Raw genomic sequence first — 18723 nt, 5'->3', positions numbered from 1 at the left:
TCTTAATAATTGCTTCCGTGACAGGTGCCGATTGCCTGTGATTGTGCCTTTCTGGTTAACATTGTTTACGTTTCTCGTTCTCCCCATACATGTCCTAACTTTTACAATTATCCAAAATATCATGTCTGTTAACCAGTTCTCAGTGCCACAGATAAGCTGCGTATCTGCGTCTTTCACCCTATTAAAATGTTTAAAAATGCAAAGAAATACAATATCATGAGTATTGAAAACGCAACCAATTTGACTTTTACGCAAATTCGTCAAATTAACGATACAAAACTTCGATTAAAAATGATTTGCTCATTTTAGGTATTTTCTCTTTGGAATGAATATCGTAACGCGGTGACGCTTACATTCAGCAAGCTCAGCAAACGGTCATAGTTATTCAAACGCTATGCGTTTTCAATCTGACCTAATTCGTCGCCCATTGTGCATGTATTTGTAAAGCGTCTGTACTTTCAGTTTCTATTACAATGCGAAATAAAAATAGCTAAGAGAGGTCGAAAGACGTCCGAGAATGTTGCGCCAAAATATCAGCCGATCGCAAACTTTTTTGAATCAAGAAAGCAAGAGCCAATAAGTGCCGAGTCATTCGTGTTATCGATTTTGTTAGAAACTGTGTATACAGCAGTTGAGTTGACATCCAAAAAACATGATGGAAAGTCTGTGACTTAACAAACCTGTCAAAAGTATAAAAAGGCATGTCATTGGTTAGAAATTGTCGACATTTTTTAAAGTTTATATCATGGACAGTTTAAAGGATTAAAGATATTAGGAAACATCAGTTTATTAAAATTTATGATGATAGTTTACAGTTCTATTGAATCAATACAAGTGTGCAGCGTCAACGGAAGTAAATCAGCAATTATTTTAAGGTATGCATTTTTATTACTCATTTCACTCTATATGAAGAATGAAATCACCCTATTTTTCAAAATCAATGGTTGAAAACCCTATTTCCCAAATAATTATCTGGGGCACTGAGTTCTCGAGGACTTTTCTCAATTTCAATGTAAATTATTTTTCACCGAGGCCAATTAGCTTGTTCAAAGCTAACAACAGGTAAAATGTGAGTTGTGTCTGAATTACAAGTTGTTTAATTTTTCATAATTGAAATGTTTACAATTTACTATTTATTGAATAACTTGGCAGTGGAACATTAAGTTCTGGTATGTTATTTTCAGCTCTGAACTGCGAAAAAATTGCATAATAATAACATTGGTGGCACTATAATGAGTTACCTTTCATCTGTCCTTCCATTTAAATGTCCCTAAAGCAGACTTCCCAAACTTTGCAGAAAGAGTTTAGGCATTGTTTTACACACTCATTTTAACCATGGCATGCTATTGTACAACATGTCTTGACGGAAATAATTTCGATAAAAAATATTTGCAGGAAATAATTTTTCCATTGCGAATCGTTTGTATCTTTTTATCTTTATTCTGAAATGCCCCTCTTAAGAATAATGTCATGTATAGCTGGTTTAGAATTAAGGATGATGATATGTCCTAACAGCATTTTGTCATGTCATTTACTGTACTTCTTAACCTACATGTATTTGAATATTCAGTCCCCATATAACTACGCCCATATGTTGTGGACATTTTCATACAAGAATACAAACAGGAATATGTATTGGAGTTTGCTGTATAAATTGACAGTCAATCGGAGGGTAACAGGTTTATTTTTAACCAGATGTGAGGAACTAAACGCAATTTGTAGGGAAAAAAATATATCCCTTAATACCACTTAAGTATATTTGCATCAAAGGAGCTCTGGTGTCGTGAGGTTGAAGAAACTAGTGTTGAATCTAAAACATTAAGCATCATGAACTCAAAAGTGAGAAGCCAAGTCAGACACCGCTAAATGTAAAAAAGTCTGTCAGATGTTTGGTCTGACAGGCTAGGAAATTCTGTCAGACTGAAGGATAATTTTTGGATTCTACTTATTAGCATACCTGATAATAGCATATTTATGTTATTAGCATATAGAATGTCAAAGCACAGATAAATTCTTATATTTTAATGTATTTTTCTTCTATTAATAGCATAATTTTTAACCCCAATATTCAGAATTCACTTAAAGTCTTTATAGCATATAGAACATTCTCAGAATGCCAAGAAAATATGCTTTAAATCTGCTAAAAAATGCTCAAATGCAAATGCAAATACCTTAGAATACAATTCCATTTGATAAATATTTATCTTAAACATCAATCATATACAATGTTTGCATTTACATTTCACTTTGACGATCAATTATTAACAGATTTGACTTATTGTATGCCCCCAGTTGCTATATTTATGCTAAAATGTGTGTTCCTGTTAATAGCATATTTCTGTTATTAGCATAATTTTTGCTGACATGGTATGCTAAGAACAGGAATCCACTGTAGCAACATATTAATCAGGTATTATGGTTTGAATCTGGAACTATTATTTTTAATGGTGAAAGAAAATCTCCATTGCGCGTTTTCAAAAATTCCTAATCAAGCTTGGTAAAAGAACACACAGAATAGCAAATTTATTACAGCGCCAAGTTCCGGGTAAAAATGATTGATATTTTTTATATTCCATAAAGACAAATGCCGCATCATATCCTATGGGTGATTTAAAAAATAATGAAGCCTAAATAAAACATGCATTTATTTTCATACTATTAAGCATGTTTGAGTTCTTTTTCTATCTTACAGAAGTGTTTCCATGTGATTAACTTAAATGTGAAAATTCTTCTCAATAACTTGCTTCATTAACAAAATATATTGAACAATATCCTTAAAATTGCCCCAAGTGTACTGGTTTTGCGTGACATTTTTTGTAAAAGGCAATTTTCAATTTTATACTTCAATAAAACTTTCAGAAATATAAGGTATTGCCAGATTTGTTTGTTTTGGATTAAGCTTCAACACCTTGTTTCGGAGGCATTTTTTCTGTATTATATATGACTAAGTTACACAAAGTTAAAGCAGGTTTTCATCCGGGGATTCGAGAAAATATCATAACACATTCTATTTAAAAGGTAGATTCTAATTAGTTTGTATTATACATCAGCGGCTCGACTAGAGCCAATCAAAAGACTTGCTGGAGTCTTCAAGCCTCATTCAGTTAATTTAACTCAGCGTTCATTGCTACACTTTTGACTCATACACAAGATGGTTTGTGCTTATCGTGATTCGCGTATGCGGTAATGGATACAGTTCAGCAATGCGTCCGAGTGGACGCACATATTTCAAAACGATGCGTCTATTTCGATATTAATTTGTGCGTCATAGACGCGAGACGCACATGTAGATTATACCCTGGAATAACTAAATCAACAAAAGGTTACCAGACAACAACTTTTGAATGACCCACGTACATTTGTTCAAAACACATTAAATTAAAAATTAATATTTATTATAATGTGATACATTGTAATGGTTTAATTATACTCTTAGCATTGAAGTGCAATTTTTTTGCCTGGGACTTCCAAAATTTAATGCTTACAAATGGCTAACATGAGAAGGCTGAACTCCAAGGTCAAAGTCGCACTTACAGGTCAATAGTCAAATATGGCTATTAACAGGTTGTGTTTGACATAAGCGTAGTTTTGCAACAAAAGTGGATTGTGGGGGCAACTGTGCCTTATGAACACGTCTTTTTTTTTTTAGGTCTATCATATTTTTCTTTTACTAAGTTCATGCCTTCTATCAGGTAAATTTGTGTCCGTGAACTCATATGAGCTCTTAAGGGCCATCATGGCCCGCTTGTTATGTTTAATAGCTACTTTATTTCAAAAATCTGTAAAATTGATAATTTTTAAATGTGTGAAAACAACACAGACTTCAATTGGTATTAGTCTAATTAAGTCTACAACAAACATTTGACATTTTGCAATACATGTATAGCAAAACCATAATTTATATTTAATTAAATTTTATATAATACAGTTTAGAAAATGTCAATATGTGTGTCACACAAATAATAGAACATACATTATGCCACAGTGGATGATTGGTGTTTGAGACGCAGTTCGTAGTTCGGAAGACGCGCAAAAGCAACTCACAAAGTGTTGATTATTTTAGTGTTTAACTTCATAAAGTACTCAATTAACAGCAATAATAACAATTATCTTTAGATAACACAGTTCTGACACACAGTATTAATTGTTTAGTTAAATTAATGTTTGTTTAGAAGCAATGTTTTCTTGTTACGTTTAATGCAATTTATATATGTATCACAGAATAACACAAAGTCAAGTAAACAAGGACTTGACACATTTTTATCCCCCGCCAAAGGCGGAGGGATATAGTTTTGGTGTTGTCCGTCAGTCTGTCAGTCTGTCATCTGTTAGTCCGTCCATCACAAACTTTTCAGGTCTATATCTCAGAAACTATAATTATAAGAATTTGCATCATGAAACTTAATGAATTTATAGATATCAATGAGGAGAAGTGCCGTGTAGAAGAACCATAACCCTACACTTTCTTAAATAAGGGTTATTGCTCTTTGTTGTTTTTGTATGATGTAACTTTTCAGGATCTCAGACACGATACAAGATTTCAACATGAAACTTCATGGGCGTATAGATATTAATAAGGAGAAGCTCCATGCACAAGAACCATAACCCTTTACTTTCTTAAATGAGAGTTATTGCCATTTGTTGTTTTTGTATGATGTAACTTTTCAGGGCTATATCTCAGATATGATACAAGTTTTCAACATGAAACTTCATGGGCGTATAGATATTAATAAGGAGAAGCTCCATGCACAAGAACCATACCCCTACACTTTTTTAAATAAGAGATATTGCCCTTTGTTTTTTGTATGATGTAACTACAAAAAAGTAAGAAAAGGCACAACCCTACAAATAAGCTTTAATTAAGTTATTCACCCATCAATAAACAAAATTTATTTGGTGGGGGATATCAATTAAACGAATTTTCTTGTTGTTTATTTTATAAAAGTGAGGACTTCGTATAAAATTTATTTATCAAAATGAAGACTTGCCCTAAATTAGTTGTTTGCAAATAAGAATTTTCCCCAAAAATCTTATATAATTTAAAGTGAGGACTTAAGACACACAATTCATTTGATGAAAATAAAGACTTGTCCTACAATTTTTTTTTTTGGAAAATAATAATTTTCTCAAATAAATGTGAGAACTTGATACACAATTCATTTGATCAAAATAATACTTTTCCTTCAATTACAATGTAGTTTTTTTTTTGTTAAATAAGATTTTTCTCAAAAACATTCTAATCAATCAAAATGAGGACTTTACACAGAACTTATTTTATTATAAAAGTGAGGACTTGACACACAGATTGATTTATCATAAAAGTGAGGACTTAATGCACACTTCATTTTATCAAAATGATGATTTCCCCTTTAATTAGTTTTTTCAAAATAAGGTCTTTTTAAAAAAAAGTATTTGCAATCAAAATGAGGACTTTACACAAAACTTATTTTATTATAAAAGTAAGGACTTGACACACATATTGATTTATCATAAAAGTGAGGACTTAATGCACACTTCTTTTTATCAAAATGATGACTTGCCCTTCAATTAGGTTTTTTGAAAATAAGAACTTTCTCAAAAAAATTATTTGCAATCAAAATGAGGACTTTACACAAAACTTATTTTATTATAAAAGTGAGGACTTGACATACAATTGATTTATCATAAAAGTGAGGACTTGATACACACTTCATTTTATCAAAATGATGACTCCAGTTTTTTAAAATAAGAACTTTCTCAAAAAAATTCTTATCAATCAAAATGAGGACTTTACACAAAACTTATTTTATTATAAAAGTGAGGACTTGACATACAATTGATTTATCATAAAAGTGAGGACTTGATACACAATTCATTTTATCAAAATGATGACTTGCCCTTCAATTAGGGTTTTTGAAAATAAGAATTAACCTCCAAAAACTCTTTATTTCATCAAAATGAGTTCTTAACATACAATTCTTGGCAAGCATGTCTTATGAATCATTTCCTGAATACAATAATAAGATGGACACTGGACAGTTATGTAGATTGATGTTGTGATTAAGCTTTCGATTTTGTGATGCAGGAGATGATGCCAATGATTCACCATTAGAAGATATGACGGTAACAGTGGTCCAGAACTTGGCTCAACCAGAGTTCCACCAACATTGCAACATGCACACAACCAGCAAAACATACCAAGGTACTTGGGAGAGAAAATATTTGGTGCTCATATTCAACCATTCTTGTAAAACTTCAACGCGGACAAGTTTATGGAAGTTGTGACAAAGGATTGCTCTCTTTCTTGTGAAACAGCTGGTAAGGCTGGTGATGCCCCAGATGCACTAGAAGACATTAATTTTTAGCTTGTCTATTGTATATGAAATATATATAGTGGAGCTATCCTTCTCAACCCGGGATCGGCTTCCCGTAAGCGTAAGCGTGCAAATGTTAAAGTTTGCGTACTACCCCAAATATTTCCTATGTCCCTTGACAAATTTCTTAAATATTTTGCATACTTCTTTACCAACATGACCCCAACTTACAAACAAGAGCAGACAACTGTATCAATCATTTTATAAGAATAATGGCCTTTTTTCCACTTAGAATATGCATATTATTAATAACTCTATGTAAAAGTTTGCCAAACCACCCCAAATATTTCCTATGTCCCTTGACATATTGCTTTAATATTGTGCATACTTCTTTACCAACATGACTCAAATTTGACCCTGCCTTGGGGGGTCAAAAAATTGAAAATTTGCTTATTATATAAGGCCTATTTTGTGAAAACTTTAAAAATCTTTACATCCATAACCATTGGGCCTAGGGCTACCAAATTTGGTATGTAGTGACATCTAATAGTCCTCTACCAAGTTTGTTCAAATTTTGCCTGACTACAGTACAGACACAGTGTACTTAAACAAAAAGCCCGTCAGCAGTGTTCTTTTTTCTCGATGGGTGACACTTCCCGGGGATGAACACGCTACTTACCGCATTGTTTGGCCGTCATTCACCTTGTTTCACGATGAAAAGGAGTCGGCAACATGGGAATTGGAAATATGCATTCCGCAAACTAGGATACATTGTAAATAACCGAAATAATAAATATTCGGCCGATGGGGAAATGGCAAAAAATGACTTCGCAAACTGACAATCTGAAATTCAAAATTCAGCAATCCGGTACAAAGATAGCGACGATCACAGCTTCATTGCTTTATTTGTCCGTTTCACCAATTTTAGATTTTTAACTGTGTAGAGGTTAAACCACTTTCGACAGCTAATTGGTGATTATCTGTTGTGTAATGCCAATAAAGTTGTGAAAAACTAAAGAGTCAGTGTTTATTACATGTATTCCCTATCAGAGCTGTATGTGTAAGAAAAATAAATGAAATTATGAAGATGATTTATATACATTCTTACGCAGTGTAACTGTTAACAGATATTCATTTTCATTTTTACCCGTTACGGTTATCAGAAAGTCCCCAGGAAGCACTTTTTTTTCATAATTTGTATGACACAATAAAACATTATTTGTACATGATCGTATTGCATTTAATCTAAATAAAATTTGCTCGTCCAATGAAAGTTGTGTCCCATAATGCATTGTACTCTTTACACTTCTGATGAATGGTGTAGGCCTCAGATTTTGGCTTTTTGAGAAAAAAAAACTGTTGAAAACATGCCCCCGGGGTAAATTTTGGCCATGCCCCATTACCCAGGTGAGTGATAAAGGGCATTTTTTCAATCTTGTCTAAAAAAATTCATAAATATAACAATGTTTCATTATAAATTTCTGCTTGAAAAGAGAGAATATGTATTGCTTAAATAAGGTTTATAGTAAATTAAAAACAGCGTTATTACATGTATACCATGTATATATTAAGCTACTGTAATCCTTTAGTTCAGAAACATTTCAAACAGCTTTATGGGGAACAAAATAATGTTCTATGGTCCAACCAGTTTGTATAATGTTTTAAAACTATTCAATATTCCCCACAGGATTTTGAATAGCTCAACAAATGAGATATTTTACACCTAAAGAAGATTCCTTTGTGTGAAATAGACATGCTCAAATATCCACAAACATTTTTTATGCTTCCCCAAAATTTATTTTGGGGGGAGCATATTGTCGCCGCTTCTTCTGTTCGTCTGTGTGTCCGTCGGTGCACAATTTTTGTCCGGGCTATTTCTCAGCAACTCATGACCGGAATTCAATGAAACTTTATGGGAAGTTTCACTACCAAGAGGAGATGTGCATATTATCAGCGGGTTCTGGTCGGATGATTTTTCACAGAGTTATGGCCATTTGATATTTTCCATTAACTGTACATATAGTGCAATTCTTGTCCGGGCTATTTCTCAGCAACTAATGACCTTAATTCAATGAAACTTTATGGGAAGCTTCACTACCAAGAAGAGATGTGCGTATTATTAGCGGGGCCTGGTCGGATGTATATTCACAGAGTTATCGCCCTTTGAAATTTTCTATAAAGCAATTATTGTCCCCCCAACTACTGTGCCCTCAAGACGTTTCCTTTTATCTGAATATATAGTGCAATATTGTGACAAAAAAAACCTTTGGGAAGCATTGATCACCGGTCTCCGACGGTTTCTTGTTTTATTATGTTTCCTTTAAGCTGAATAATGTTCAATATGATATTTAAGCAAATAAGCCAATGGTTTATTTAACCCATTCCAATAAGAACTGGAAACTTATCAACATTTTATTTGTATAACTTTATGTGCAATTTGCATGTCAGATTTTTGTGAATTAGTAGCTTTGATATTGCAATTGTTTAATTACTGTAATTTAAATCATACTTACAAAACCTTTAAAATCAATGCTATTAAGTTTCTATATATGAAGAAGACGACGCAGAAGAAGAGGACAAGGATGCATTCTACGACGCCTTCAAAGTGTTTCAAAGGACATCCCCTAACACGACATGCTGATGTTGCTCGGCGACTTCAATGCTAAGGTTTGCTGCGACAACAAAGACAAAAAGAGGACCATGGGAAGACATGGAGTGGATGTGATCACCAACAACGGGGAGAGATTAGTCAATTCTGCCAACAAAACGACTTGGTCATAGGAGGGACCCTGTTCGCGCACAAGGAGATCCACAAACTTACATGGACATCACCAGACAGCAGGACCCAGAACCAGATCGACCACATCATCATCACCTACACAAGGTCGATATATCGTATTAAATATATCATGCATCGCCGCAACTGTCAAGAAAAATATTGTGCGTCGCCGCGACTTTTAAGAAAAATATTGTGGGTCGCCGCGACTGTCAAGAAGGACATCCCCCAACACGACATGCTGATGTTGCTCGGCGACTTCAATGCTAAGGTTTGCTGCGACAACAAAGACAAAAAGAGGACCATGGGAAGACATGGAGTGGATGTGATCACCAACAACGGGGAAAGACTAGTCAATTCTGCCAACAGAACGACTTGGTCATAGGAGGGACCCTGTTCGCGCACAAGGAGATCCACAAACTTACATGGACATCACCAGACAGCAGGACCCAGAACCAGATCGACCACATCATCATCACCTACACAAGGTCGATATATCCAATTAAATATATCATGCGTCGCCGCGACTGTCAAGAAAAATATTGTGCGTCGCCGCGACTTTTAAGAAAAATATCGTGGGTCGCCCTGCCTGTCAAGAAAAATATCAAGTATCGCTTCGTGTTTCTAGTTTCGCCCTTGATGAAAGAAGTGCAAGATTATATATGGCACTATCAGGATTCCGTATGTTTTAGTATTTGCTCCTTGTTGTCCTGGGTATTGAACCCTCAGGGCAGGCAAGTCTAGTGGTTATGTTTTAGTATTTGCTTCTTTTTGTCCTGGGTTTTGAACCCCCAGTGCAATTTTTGTTTGTATGCCCCCAGTAGGGTGGAATATGGCAGTTTTACTGTTCATCCAATTGTCTGTGAAGTGAACTATTTCTAAATTTGTTAAGTGCTTGATTTAAAATATGTAATTACCACTATATGTAGATGTAAAATGACACAATTTTCAATCGAAGTTATGTAAATGTTCCTGAATTATTTGCACATGCACTAAACCATGGCAGATTTGCAAAGCCTCTGACAAAGCAATAGATGGTTTACGTGGGTAATGTCTTTGACATATCTTTCTTTTCTTTTTTATTTGAGACATCTTCAGAAACAACGATAATTATTTGTAAAAATGGTTGAGTGTATGAGTGCACATTTGTGTGTCTGTTACTGTATGTATGTGTGTGTTCGGATTTGTACAGACAGTAACTACATCATTCAGCACATCATTCAGCATGCAATTTTAAAATTAATAATTACAAAAGACCATCATTAGGAGGCGGTGTTTAACATGTAACACCTGTCTACCTTACTTAAAGGTCAAGGGCACACTTACAGGTCGAAGGTAAAATTTGTCCAAACTGTTACTTTGTCATTAATGGAGCAATAACTGACAACAAATGTTCACCAGTTTGTGTTAAGACCCATGTTCCCGGCTCAAAGTCAGACTAAAAGGTCAATGGTCAATCCAAACTGATACTTCAATAGTAATTATGCACTTCTTAAATAACTTGCCAAATGTGTTTAACAGTTACATGTAGAAACCTCTTTCATGTTCCCTTAAAGGTTAAGGTAACACTTAGATGTCAGTTGTCATATTTGAGCATTATACAGCTTGGCGAAACTTAAAAATGGTCACGCATAAGTCATGTCTCCCTAATAATAATTACAGCGTATTATTTTCAGGTTTGCAAAAATGATATATTTTGATGTCAGATAGATCATGTGTTATTGCTAATTTAAACAAATTCATTTCAACATGCAATTTCAGCTAAGTAACCAGTTTATGTGATTTGCATAATAATAGCGTGTTCATGTCAACTTGTCAGTGTTATAGTTTATTGTACGTGTATTTCATATTCCTTTTTATTCACTTGTTTGAGAAATGGCTGAAATAAGGAAACATCAGACTTAATCCAAAGCATAAAGTTGTCCACCAAAAATGGACTGAATACAATTTTACATTTATGCTAACTTAATGGCAGTAATAAAAAGCTTGATGGGACAGTCAAGGTCACAAAGATGGCTTGGGACAGCTCTGGTTTGTTTACACCCCTTTTCAGTGTTTACATCCTGTATGCCAAGTAATAATTACTTTACCTTATTAGTGCACATAGCTTTTTAAAGGGGTTTATGGAAAGGGGTTTTATCCTCTGTATAACACTTGCTTTTTTCTTAATATTTTGTTATGTATTTCATTGTCATTTTATGTGATTCAATTGAAAGATGGAATTAACAAATTCCAAAGCAGGGTATTTATCATACAAAGAAACATGATATTCCCGTGGTAACTAAATTTACATTTATAATGATATAAAAATTTAACATTTCGTAACCATATCAGCTATAATCTCTTTTCAGTCGAATAAAACTTTACTGCCATGTCATGTGGTGAATTAAAAAATAACATTTTTTGGTGTTAATATGATACCATTAACAACTCTGTCATATAATTTTGATATCACATACCACATCAATTATGTTAATTCGTTTAGGATAGGTGGATTTATTTCAGTTGGATAGCATATATTCAGGTGTTCAGTAGCCTGGTAGGCGCCTTGTATATCATTAAAAGCGGGATAGCATCTTAAAATGTCACATTCAAATGAAATATCACTTTTCACATAGTTTATAGTCACAATGAAACATGTTTGTCTATATTTGTGTATTTGGTATTGCAGGGTATGTTTGTATCACCTGTAGTGATAGCTCTATTCTGTTTACCCTCTGTATACAAAAAACGATCTTGATGAGAAAAGACAGAAACAAACATGTACCGGTATTATTTCTGTAATGCCTTTCTATAATGGACAAAGAAATCTTGATATAATACTCTTAATTTTCTTTTTTGTTTGTATTCAGTGTACTTATTGCAAATGCTAAACCAGGAAATATGAATAAAAGTATGTTTTCATATAACCTTGAAACCTGTGTTGAAAAAGAGAATGTTTTTTTTTAATTTAGGACAATTTTTTGGTCTGTGTAGCCCTTATTTCACTAAAATGGACATGTTTTATTTTCAATAATCAGATTTTTCTTGTGATCAGATGGCATCGAAGAGTCGAAAAATTGTTAATAGGTCAAACTAAGGTCATATCTGAGCTGAGATTCAATTTGTTAACTTATAATATGATTTGAAAAAATCTCAACAAGATGCTATGCAAACTATGTGTAATTTACTGATATTTTAGTCATAAAGCACAGTGTATTAGAATTTATCATACCACCACATTGATATCTGCCTGATAAAACGTTGCATGATATATTTTTAGCTCACTTGAGACTAGAAGCACATGAGGACGCTCCAACCCAACCCTCAAACCATAATCTGGGACAAGACTATACGCACATGAGGACGCTCCAACCCAACCCTCAAACCATAATCTGGGACAAGACTAGACGCACATGAGGACGCTCCAACCCAACCCTCAAACCATAATCTGGGACAAGACTATACTCACATGAGGACGCTCCAACCCGACCCTCAAACCATAATCTGGGACAAGACTAGACACACATGAGGACGCTCCAACCCGACCCTCAAACCATAATCTGGGACAAGACTATACTCACATGAGGACGCTCCAACCCAACCCTCAAACCATAATCTGGGACAAGACTATACGCACATGAGGACGCTCCAACCCAACCCTCAAACCATAATCTGGGACAAGACTATACGCACATGAGGACGCTCCAACCCAACACTCAAACCATAATCTGGGACAAGACTATACGCACATGAGGACGCTCCAACCCAACCCTCAAACCATAATCTGGGACAAGACTATACGCACATGAGGACGCTCCAACCCAACCCTCAAACCATAATCTGGGACAAGACTATACGCACATGCTCTGGGACAAGACTATATGCACATGCTCAAAGCCCAGTTTTCCCAAAACGCGACTCAAATTTTAATGCTTCTCTTACTACATAGAAACCATACAGTGTGAACTTCATTTCAATTTGTAACCCTGATATAGTGATAAGTTATCTCAGCAGTCTCAAACATCTCACTTTTCATTATTCCCCTCAAAATCAGCATTCATATTGGCCGTAAAGAATGTCATAGTGGTATAAAATTGCATAAGCTAAAATTCACCAATCCATACAACTCCATCATCAGATATTCAGTTGCAACCATCCGTTATATATATGAAATTTATGCAACTTTTAATTTATTCAACGTTTTCAAATAAATGAAATTCTTAACATATCATATCTTATTATCCATTCATTTGTAGCCGACCGTCAAATATATATCATACATCAAAACATGATACAAAATATATCAAATTTAAAACGCATTTCTACGGAACAAATGTTAAAACATATTCTAGGTCAATCACATTAAATTAAATATATACCCTACAAACACATAACTTTTGTTTATTATAATTTCTCAAATATCAAACATATTTTTTATAGGTCAATGACACAAAATTTTAACCCATTTATGCCTAGCGTCCTGAAAAAAGGACTTTGCAAACAGCGTAGACCCAGATGAGATGCCGCATGATGCGGCATCTCATCTGGGTCTGCGCTGTTTGCTTTAAGGAATTTCTGTAAGAAATATTCTAAATATAGAAATAAATATACTAGACATCCCTAATTTTGGAAATAAATTGATCCAATCTAGAAGGATGGGAGAGTCCACTTGGCATAAATGGGTTAATGACTATTTGATTGAGAACATTACATCAACAAATAGCCTTCATCAGCTAACCAAACTGATGCGCTACCCTGTCTAATTGGGGATTAGCATGTGAGAGCATCATATGTCAGCGCTAATTAGATAATTAATCTATTTCCAACCGTAATTAATTTATGTATGAAAGGTCTTGTATTAGCAAGGTGTCCCATCAAGCAAATGACACACTTAAGATCAACCCTTTGCATGCTGGGAAATTTGTCGTCTGCTAAAATGTTGTCTGCTTAATTTCTTAAATTAGCATTTTCTTCGATTTTTTTTCAAAAAATACTATCAAAATAGCAAACAGTTTGGATCCTGGTGAGACGCCACGTTCTGTGGCGTCTCATCTGGATCCAAACTGTTTGCAAAGGCCTTCAATATTTGGTTCCAGCACTGAAAGAGTCAAACAAACCATCAACCACTTTTTCAAAGGTGTATCATGACCTAGCAGAGGTTTGTATAACCCAGCTATGCAGGTTTATGACAATAATACAATGACCCTGTCACAATTTCCATTGAAGTATTGCATTATTGACTCTATCATTACTTTGTATAATGATTGGGTTATGATAGTATAGGTATTGATGTTTGTGTTAATTTGTATGGTATGCCAGTAGTGTAAATGTTGTAGTTTACATTAATCCTTTGCCAGTTTGTTTCTGTTTTCTTTGGTTGGATTCTTATTGAATGACACTTAATTGTGTGTATTCTTTTACTTGATTTCTCATTATTTGGCAAGATTGTATTTCTTATTCTGTGACTGGATTCTTTATTCTTTGACTTGATTTCTCATACAATTTAGCAATTTTGACTGTATTCTGTATTTCATATTCTGTGACTCCTAGCTGGTTTTATTAACCAGGTTTTTAACCAGGTTTTCCGAAGGAAAAAACTGGTTATTAGATTGGCGAATGCGGGCGGGCTGGCTGGCTGGCTGGCGGGCTGGCTGGCTGGCGGGCTGGCGGAATAAGCTTGTCCGAGCCATAACTATGTCGTTCATCGTCAGATTTTAAAATCATTTGGCACATTTGTTCACCATCATTGGACGGTGTGTCGCGCGAAATAATTACGTCGATATCTCCAAGGTCAAGGTCACACTTTGAGTCCAAAGGTCAAAAATGGCCATAAATGAGCTTGTCCTGGCCATAACTATGTCATTCATTGTGAGATTTTAAAATCATTTGGCACATTTGTTCACCATCATGAGACGGTGTGTCCCACGAAAGAATCACGTCAATTTCTCCAATGTCAAGGTCGCCACGACTAAAAATAGATTTAAAAAAAAAAAAAAAAATTACAAAGGGGGTTAATTTTTTTTGGTCATTTCAAAAGTTCAGTTTGAGTTTTCTCCCTTTATCAGATTTTTTTTTCACAATGAAAACCTGGTTTTGTGACAATTTTGTCCCTTGTTAATCTTTGACTTGATTTCTTATTAAGTGGATTCATGGATTGGATTCCCTATTCTTTCAATGGAATCTAAAATCCGTCCTTTTTGTCTGAATTCCCATATTATTTGACTGGATTATGTATTATTATATGTTTTTTTACTGTCTTACTGAATTTCTTGTTTATGCTATATACTTTATTAATGTACATAGCCGGATTCCTCATTTGTTTTCTTAAATCTGTAAGCTTAGTAGTCTTTGGCTTCATTTCTTATCCTTTGGGTTAATTCTTAGATCATTTTGCTAATTTTATTCTTTGGATTAATTACAATTTGTTTGTCTGGATTCTGTGTTGGCTTCATTTATCTATCACCTTCCATTCTTTGACTTGATAGGTTTCTATGTCTATACTGCACTCTTGGGATGTATTGATATGGCTTGGTTATGTCATCAGCAAACTTAAGATTTGTTTGAACTGGGGTTACATAAACATTTAGTGCCTGTTGATGTTAAAGAAGGATGTCTAATGCTTTATCCTGGCAACTATCAACCAACCACATGCTGTTGTTTCAATCGCTTACTTTCATTTTATGAAAGTCCAATGTTTACTTCATGCATTTACTTCATGTGTGTTGTAAAGTACATTTTTAAAGTACATTTCTTTTAGGATGGAGATAAATTATTTTACCCTTTCCCACTCAGAAGCAAAGTGAAAATGGCTGTGTGCAAACAGCATAAACCAGAACAGCTTGCGAGTAACTCGAGTCACTTGCGGACTGTTCAGGTTTTATGCTGTTTGCTGCTCATCAGTATCTAAGGGATGGAAATGAAGCCTTTAAAACATGAATTCAAAGGTAAAAAATGGCCATAAATGAGCTTGTTCGGGCCATAACTATGTTGTTCATTGTGAGATTTTAAAATCATTTGGCACATTTGTTCACCATTATTGGACGGTGTGTCGCGCGAAAGAATTACGTCGATATCTGCAACGTCAAGTTCACACTGTGAGTTCAAAGGTCAAAAATGGCCATAAATGATCTTGTCCGGGCCATTACTATGTCATTTATTGTGAGATTTTAAAAAAAACTGGTACATTTGTTCACAGTCATTGGACGATGTGTCATGCGAAAGAATTATGTCGATAACTCCAAGGTCTAGGTCACACTTGGAGTTCACAAGTAAAAAAATGGCCATAAATTTGGACGGCATGTCATGCGAAAGAATTCAAGATTTCAAAAGTCGAAATGGCCATAAATGATAATGGCATTATAATTCTAAAAAATCGCCATAAATTTAATTCTCTTGTTTTGTAAAGACAGCATGCAAAATAGTCTGTGTCAATGCGGCACGTGGGGGTATACATCACGTCTGTGACAAAGCTCTAGTTTGCTTAGTAAAGATCTTCATTAACTTTTATTCAACAAAATAATGGGAGAATGTAGAATATAATCATCGTACCTTTCTGTTGGTGCATTGGTTTTTAGAGCCTTGCATTTTCCTTTAATTTATAAAGGTCATGATATTTCAAACTGTGTTATAGAGTCCCACTTTTGTCAAATAACCCTGAAAATTAGGTTAAACAAGAAGATTACTCATATTTTAATTTATTAATGTGTCATATAATGAAATACAGCATTCTCTTTGCTCCATTATATTATTTTGTATAAAAAGTAGTTTTTTTGTGTCTTAATGTGATTGTATATTTATGATGCATAAAACATGAATACTTTTCACTGTCAAACTATCGTTCTTGCAATTTTATTTTCAGAAATAGTATTTTTTGTGAACACTTAATCTAGTGAATATAATGCTTTTCTTATTGCAAACAAATGTTGTTATTTTACGTTATGTATGAATGACTTTTACTTTATTTCCAGACTGCCGAATGTTTGGTCAGGAAAAAGCATCCCACAATGTTGCGACAGGCCCATGTTTCAGTTTATCGAGACTAGTCGTGAAACACAGACTTCTGATTCATGGAGTGCGGCAAACATATCTGTGCGACTCGTTCACTCCACTGTAAAGACCCGCACGGCATTAAAATGGATATCATTCGATGTTTGCAAACGATGGCTGCATGAGGTCTGCGTCTCACAACCTACATCCCAAGATAGCTTTGTGTGTGATGTTTGTATTGCACAATATAGTTGATGTATTGAAACCAGGCTTTAAAAATAAATCAAGGTCAACTACAATTTAAAATTAAAACTAGAAATGGCGCGGCAGAGGCTGACGAGTATCCCCACGCCGCATGTTTGACCCAGGGGCGCTCTAGGTTTGGTAATGGGGCCATGCATAGTCGAGGCTTTGTTGATTCTGGTGGCGGTGAAAATGTTAAAATCGAAGTCCTTAATACAAGAGTAAAATTCACTTGGATTTAGGTCCTCATCCTGCTCTCCTAAAAAATCTAATACTGAATCAACTTCACTGACGTCCATTATGTACATATCATCCTCATTGGAATGAGATGGCTGAACTTGCTCTGTTATAGCCAATCTTCATGCTTCTGCTTTGGAAAAGTTATGTTTTGAGGTTAAATGGTTGACTAAATAGTAGCTTCTCAGAAATTTTTATCGCAATCTTGTACACAACAATGAAAATGTTAAATTTCATGTCTGTCATTGATGTGCCTGTTCAAGAGTCCTTTTTGCTTTAAATTGTTTGTCACATTTTTCACACTTGAACATTTTGAAAGATTTTCATAATGAGTCTAAAAGTGTGATTGAACAAATTGAAAGTTTAAGCCCTTTTATAGATTCTTGAGGCGCTATTCCATGAGTTTCTCATGCTTTTTATGCTTGACTGCATTCTATCTCTTCTCTAAAATACAGGTGTCCCTTTGCACCAATATTTTATAATCCCTTGTATAAACATTAGATGGATGAGCTAAACCATTTCACAGATGAATAAACACAAATAATTGACTACTAAATACATCTCTGCGCCACTACTGTGTAACTCTATATATGTTTTCAATACACAAGCTTCATTGTTGAATAATTCCTTTGTCCGATGAAAATGCTTGCACTTCTTCTGATTGGGTAGATAACCACTTAATAGATTTCGAAATTTAAACGCGGACCTTAAGTTCAAGGTCAAGGTCACAGGGGTCAAAACTTTTTAATGCGCATGGAAAGGTCTTGTCCAGATACACATGCATACCAAATATGAAAGCAATATCTGAAGGTACACAGTAGGTATGAGCCTTTTTCGAATCGTGTTTGCAGATTTCGAAACCTAAACGCTGGCCTAAAGTTCAAGGTCAAGGTCACAGGGGTCAAAAATTGTATGCGCATGGTAAGGTGTTGTTCAGATACACATGCATAGCAAATATTATACCAATATCTGAAGGGACACAGTAGTTATGAGCCTTTTTCGAATCGCGGTCGCAGATTCAGAAACCTGAACGCTGACCTCAAGTTCAAGGTCAAGGTAGCATGTTCAAAATTGTATGCGCATGAAAAGATGTTGTCTAGATACACATACATACCAAATATGACAGCAATATCTGAAGGGACACAGTAGTTATGAGCCTTTTTCGAATCGCGGTCACAGATTTCAAAACCTTAAAACTGGCCCAAA

At 34.7% G+C, this 18723-nt stretch overlaps 1 protein-coding gene and 2 long non-coding RNA genes across 3 annotated transcripts in view; all 3 read left to right on the top strand.

The window, feature by feature from the left end:
• Nucleotides 1-18723, top strand: part of LOC127854914 (transmembrane channel-like protein 7) — a 112940-nt gene that overhangs the window by 16074 nt on the left and 78143 nt on the right. The gene's annotated exons all lie outside the window — the stretch shown is intronic.
• Nucleotides 1-18723, top strand: part of LOC127854917 (uncharacterized) — a 52586-nt gene that overhangs the window by 11478 nt on the left and 22385 nt on the right. The window lies entirely within an intron of this gene.
• Nucleotides 601-17380, top strand: LOC127854916 (uncharacterized). Its single transcript, XR_008037193.1, has 3 exons — nucleotides 601-875; nucleotides 6065-6181; nucleotides 17019-17380. It is a non-coding gene; the product is annotated as an uncharacterized LOC127854916 (long non-coding RNA).

The sequence above is a fragment of the Dreissena polymorpha genome, chromosome 13, assembly GCF_020536995.1.
Source record: "Dreissena polymorpha isolate Duluth1 chromosome 13, UMN_Dpol_1.0, whole genome shotgun sequence".
Classification (NCBI taxonomy): Eukaryota; Metazoa; Mollusca; class Bivalvia; order Myida; family Dreissenidae; genus Dreissena; species Dreissena polymorpha.
This window is presented reverse-complemented; position numbering and strand designations above follow the sequence as displayed.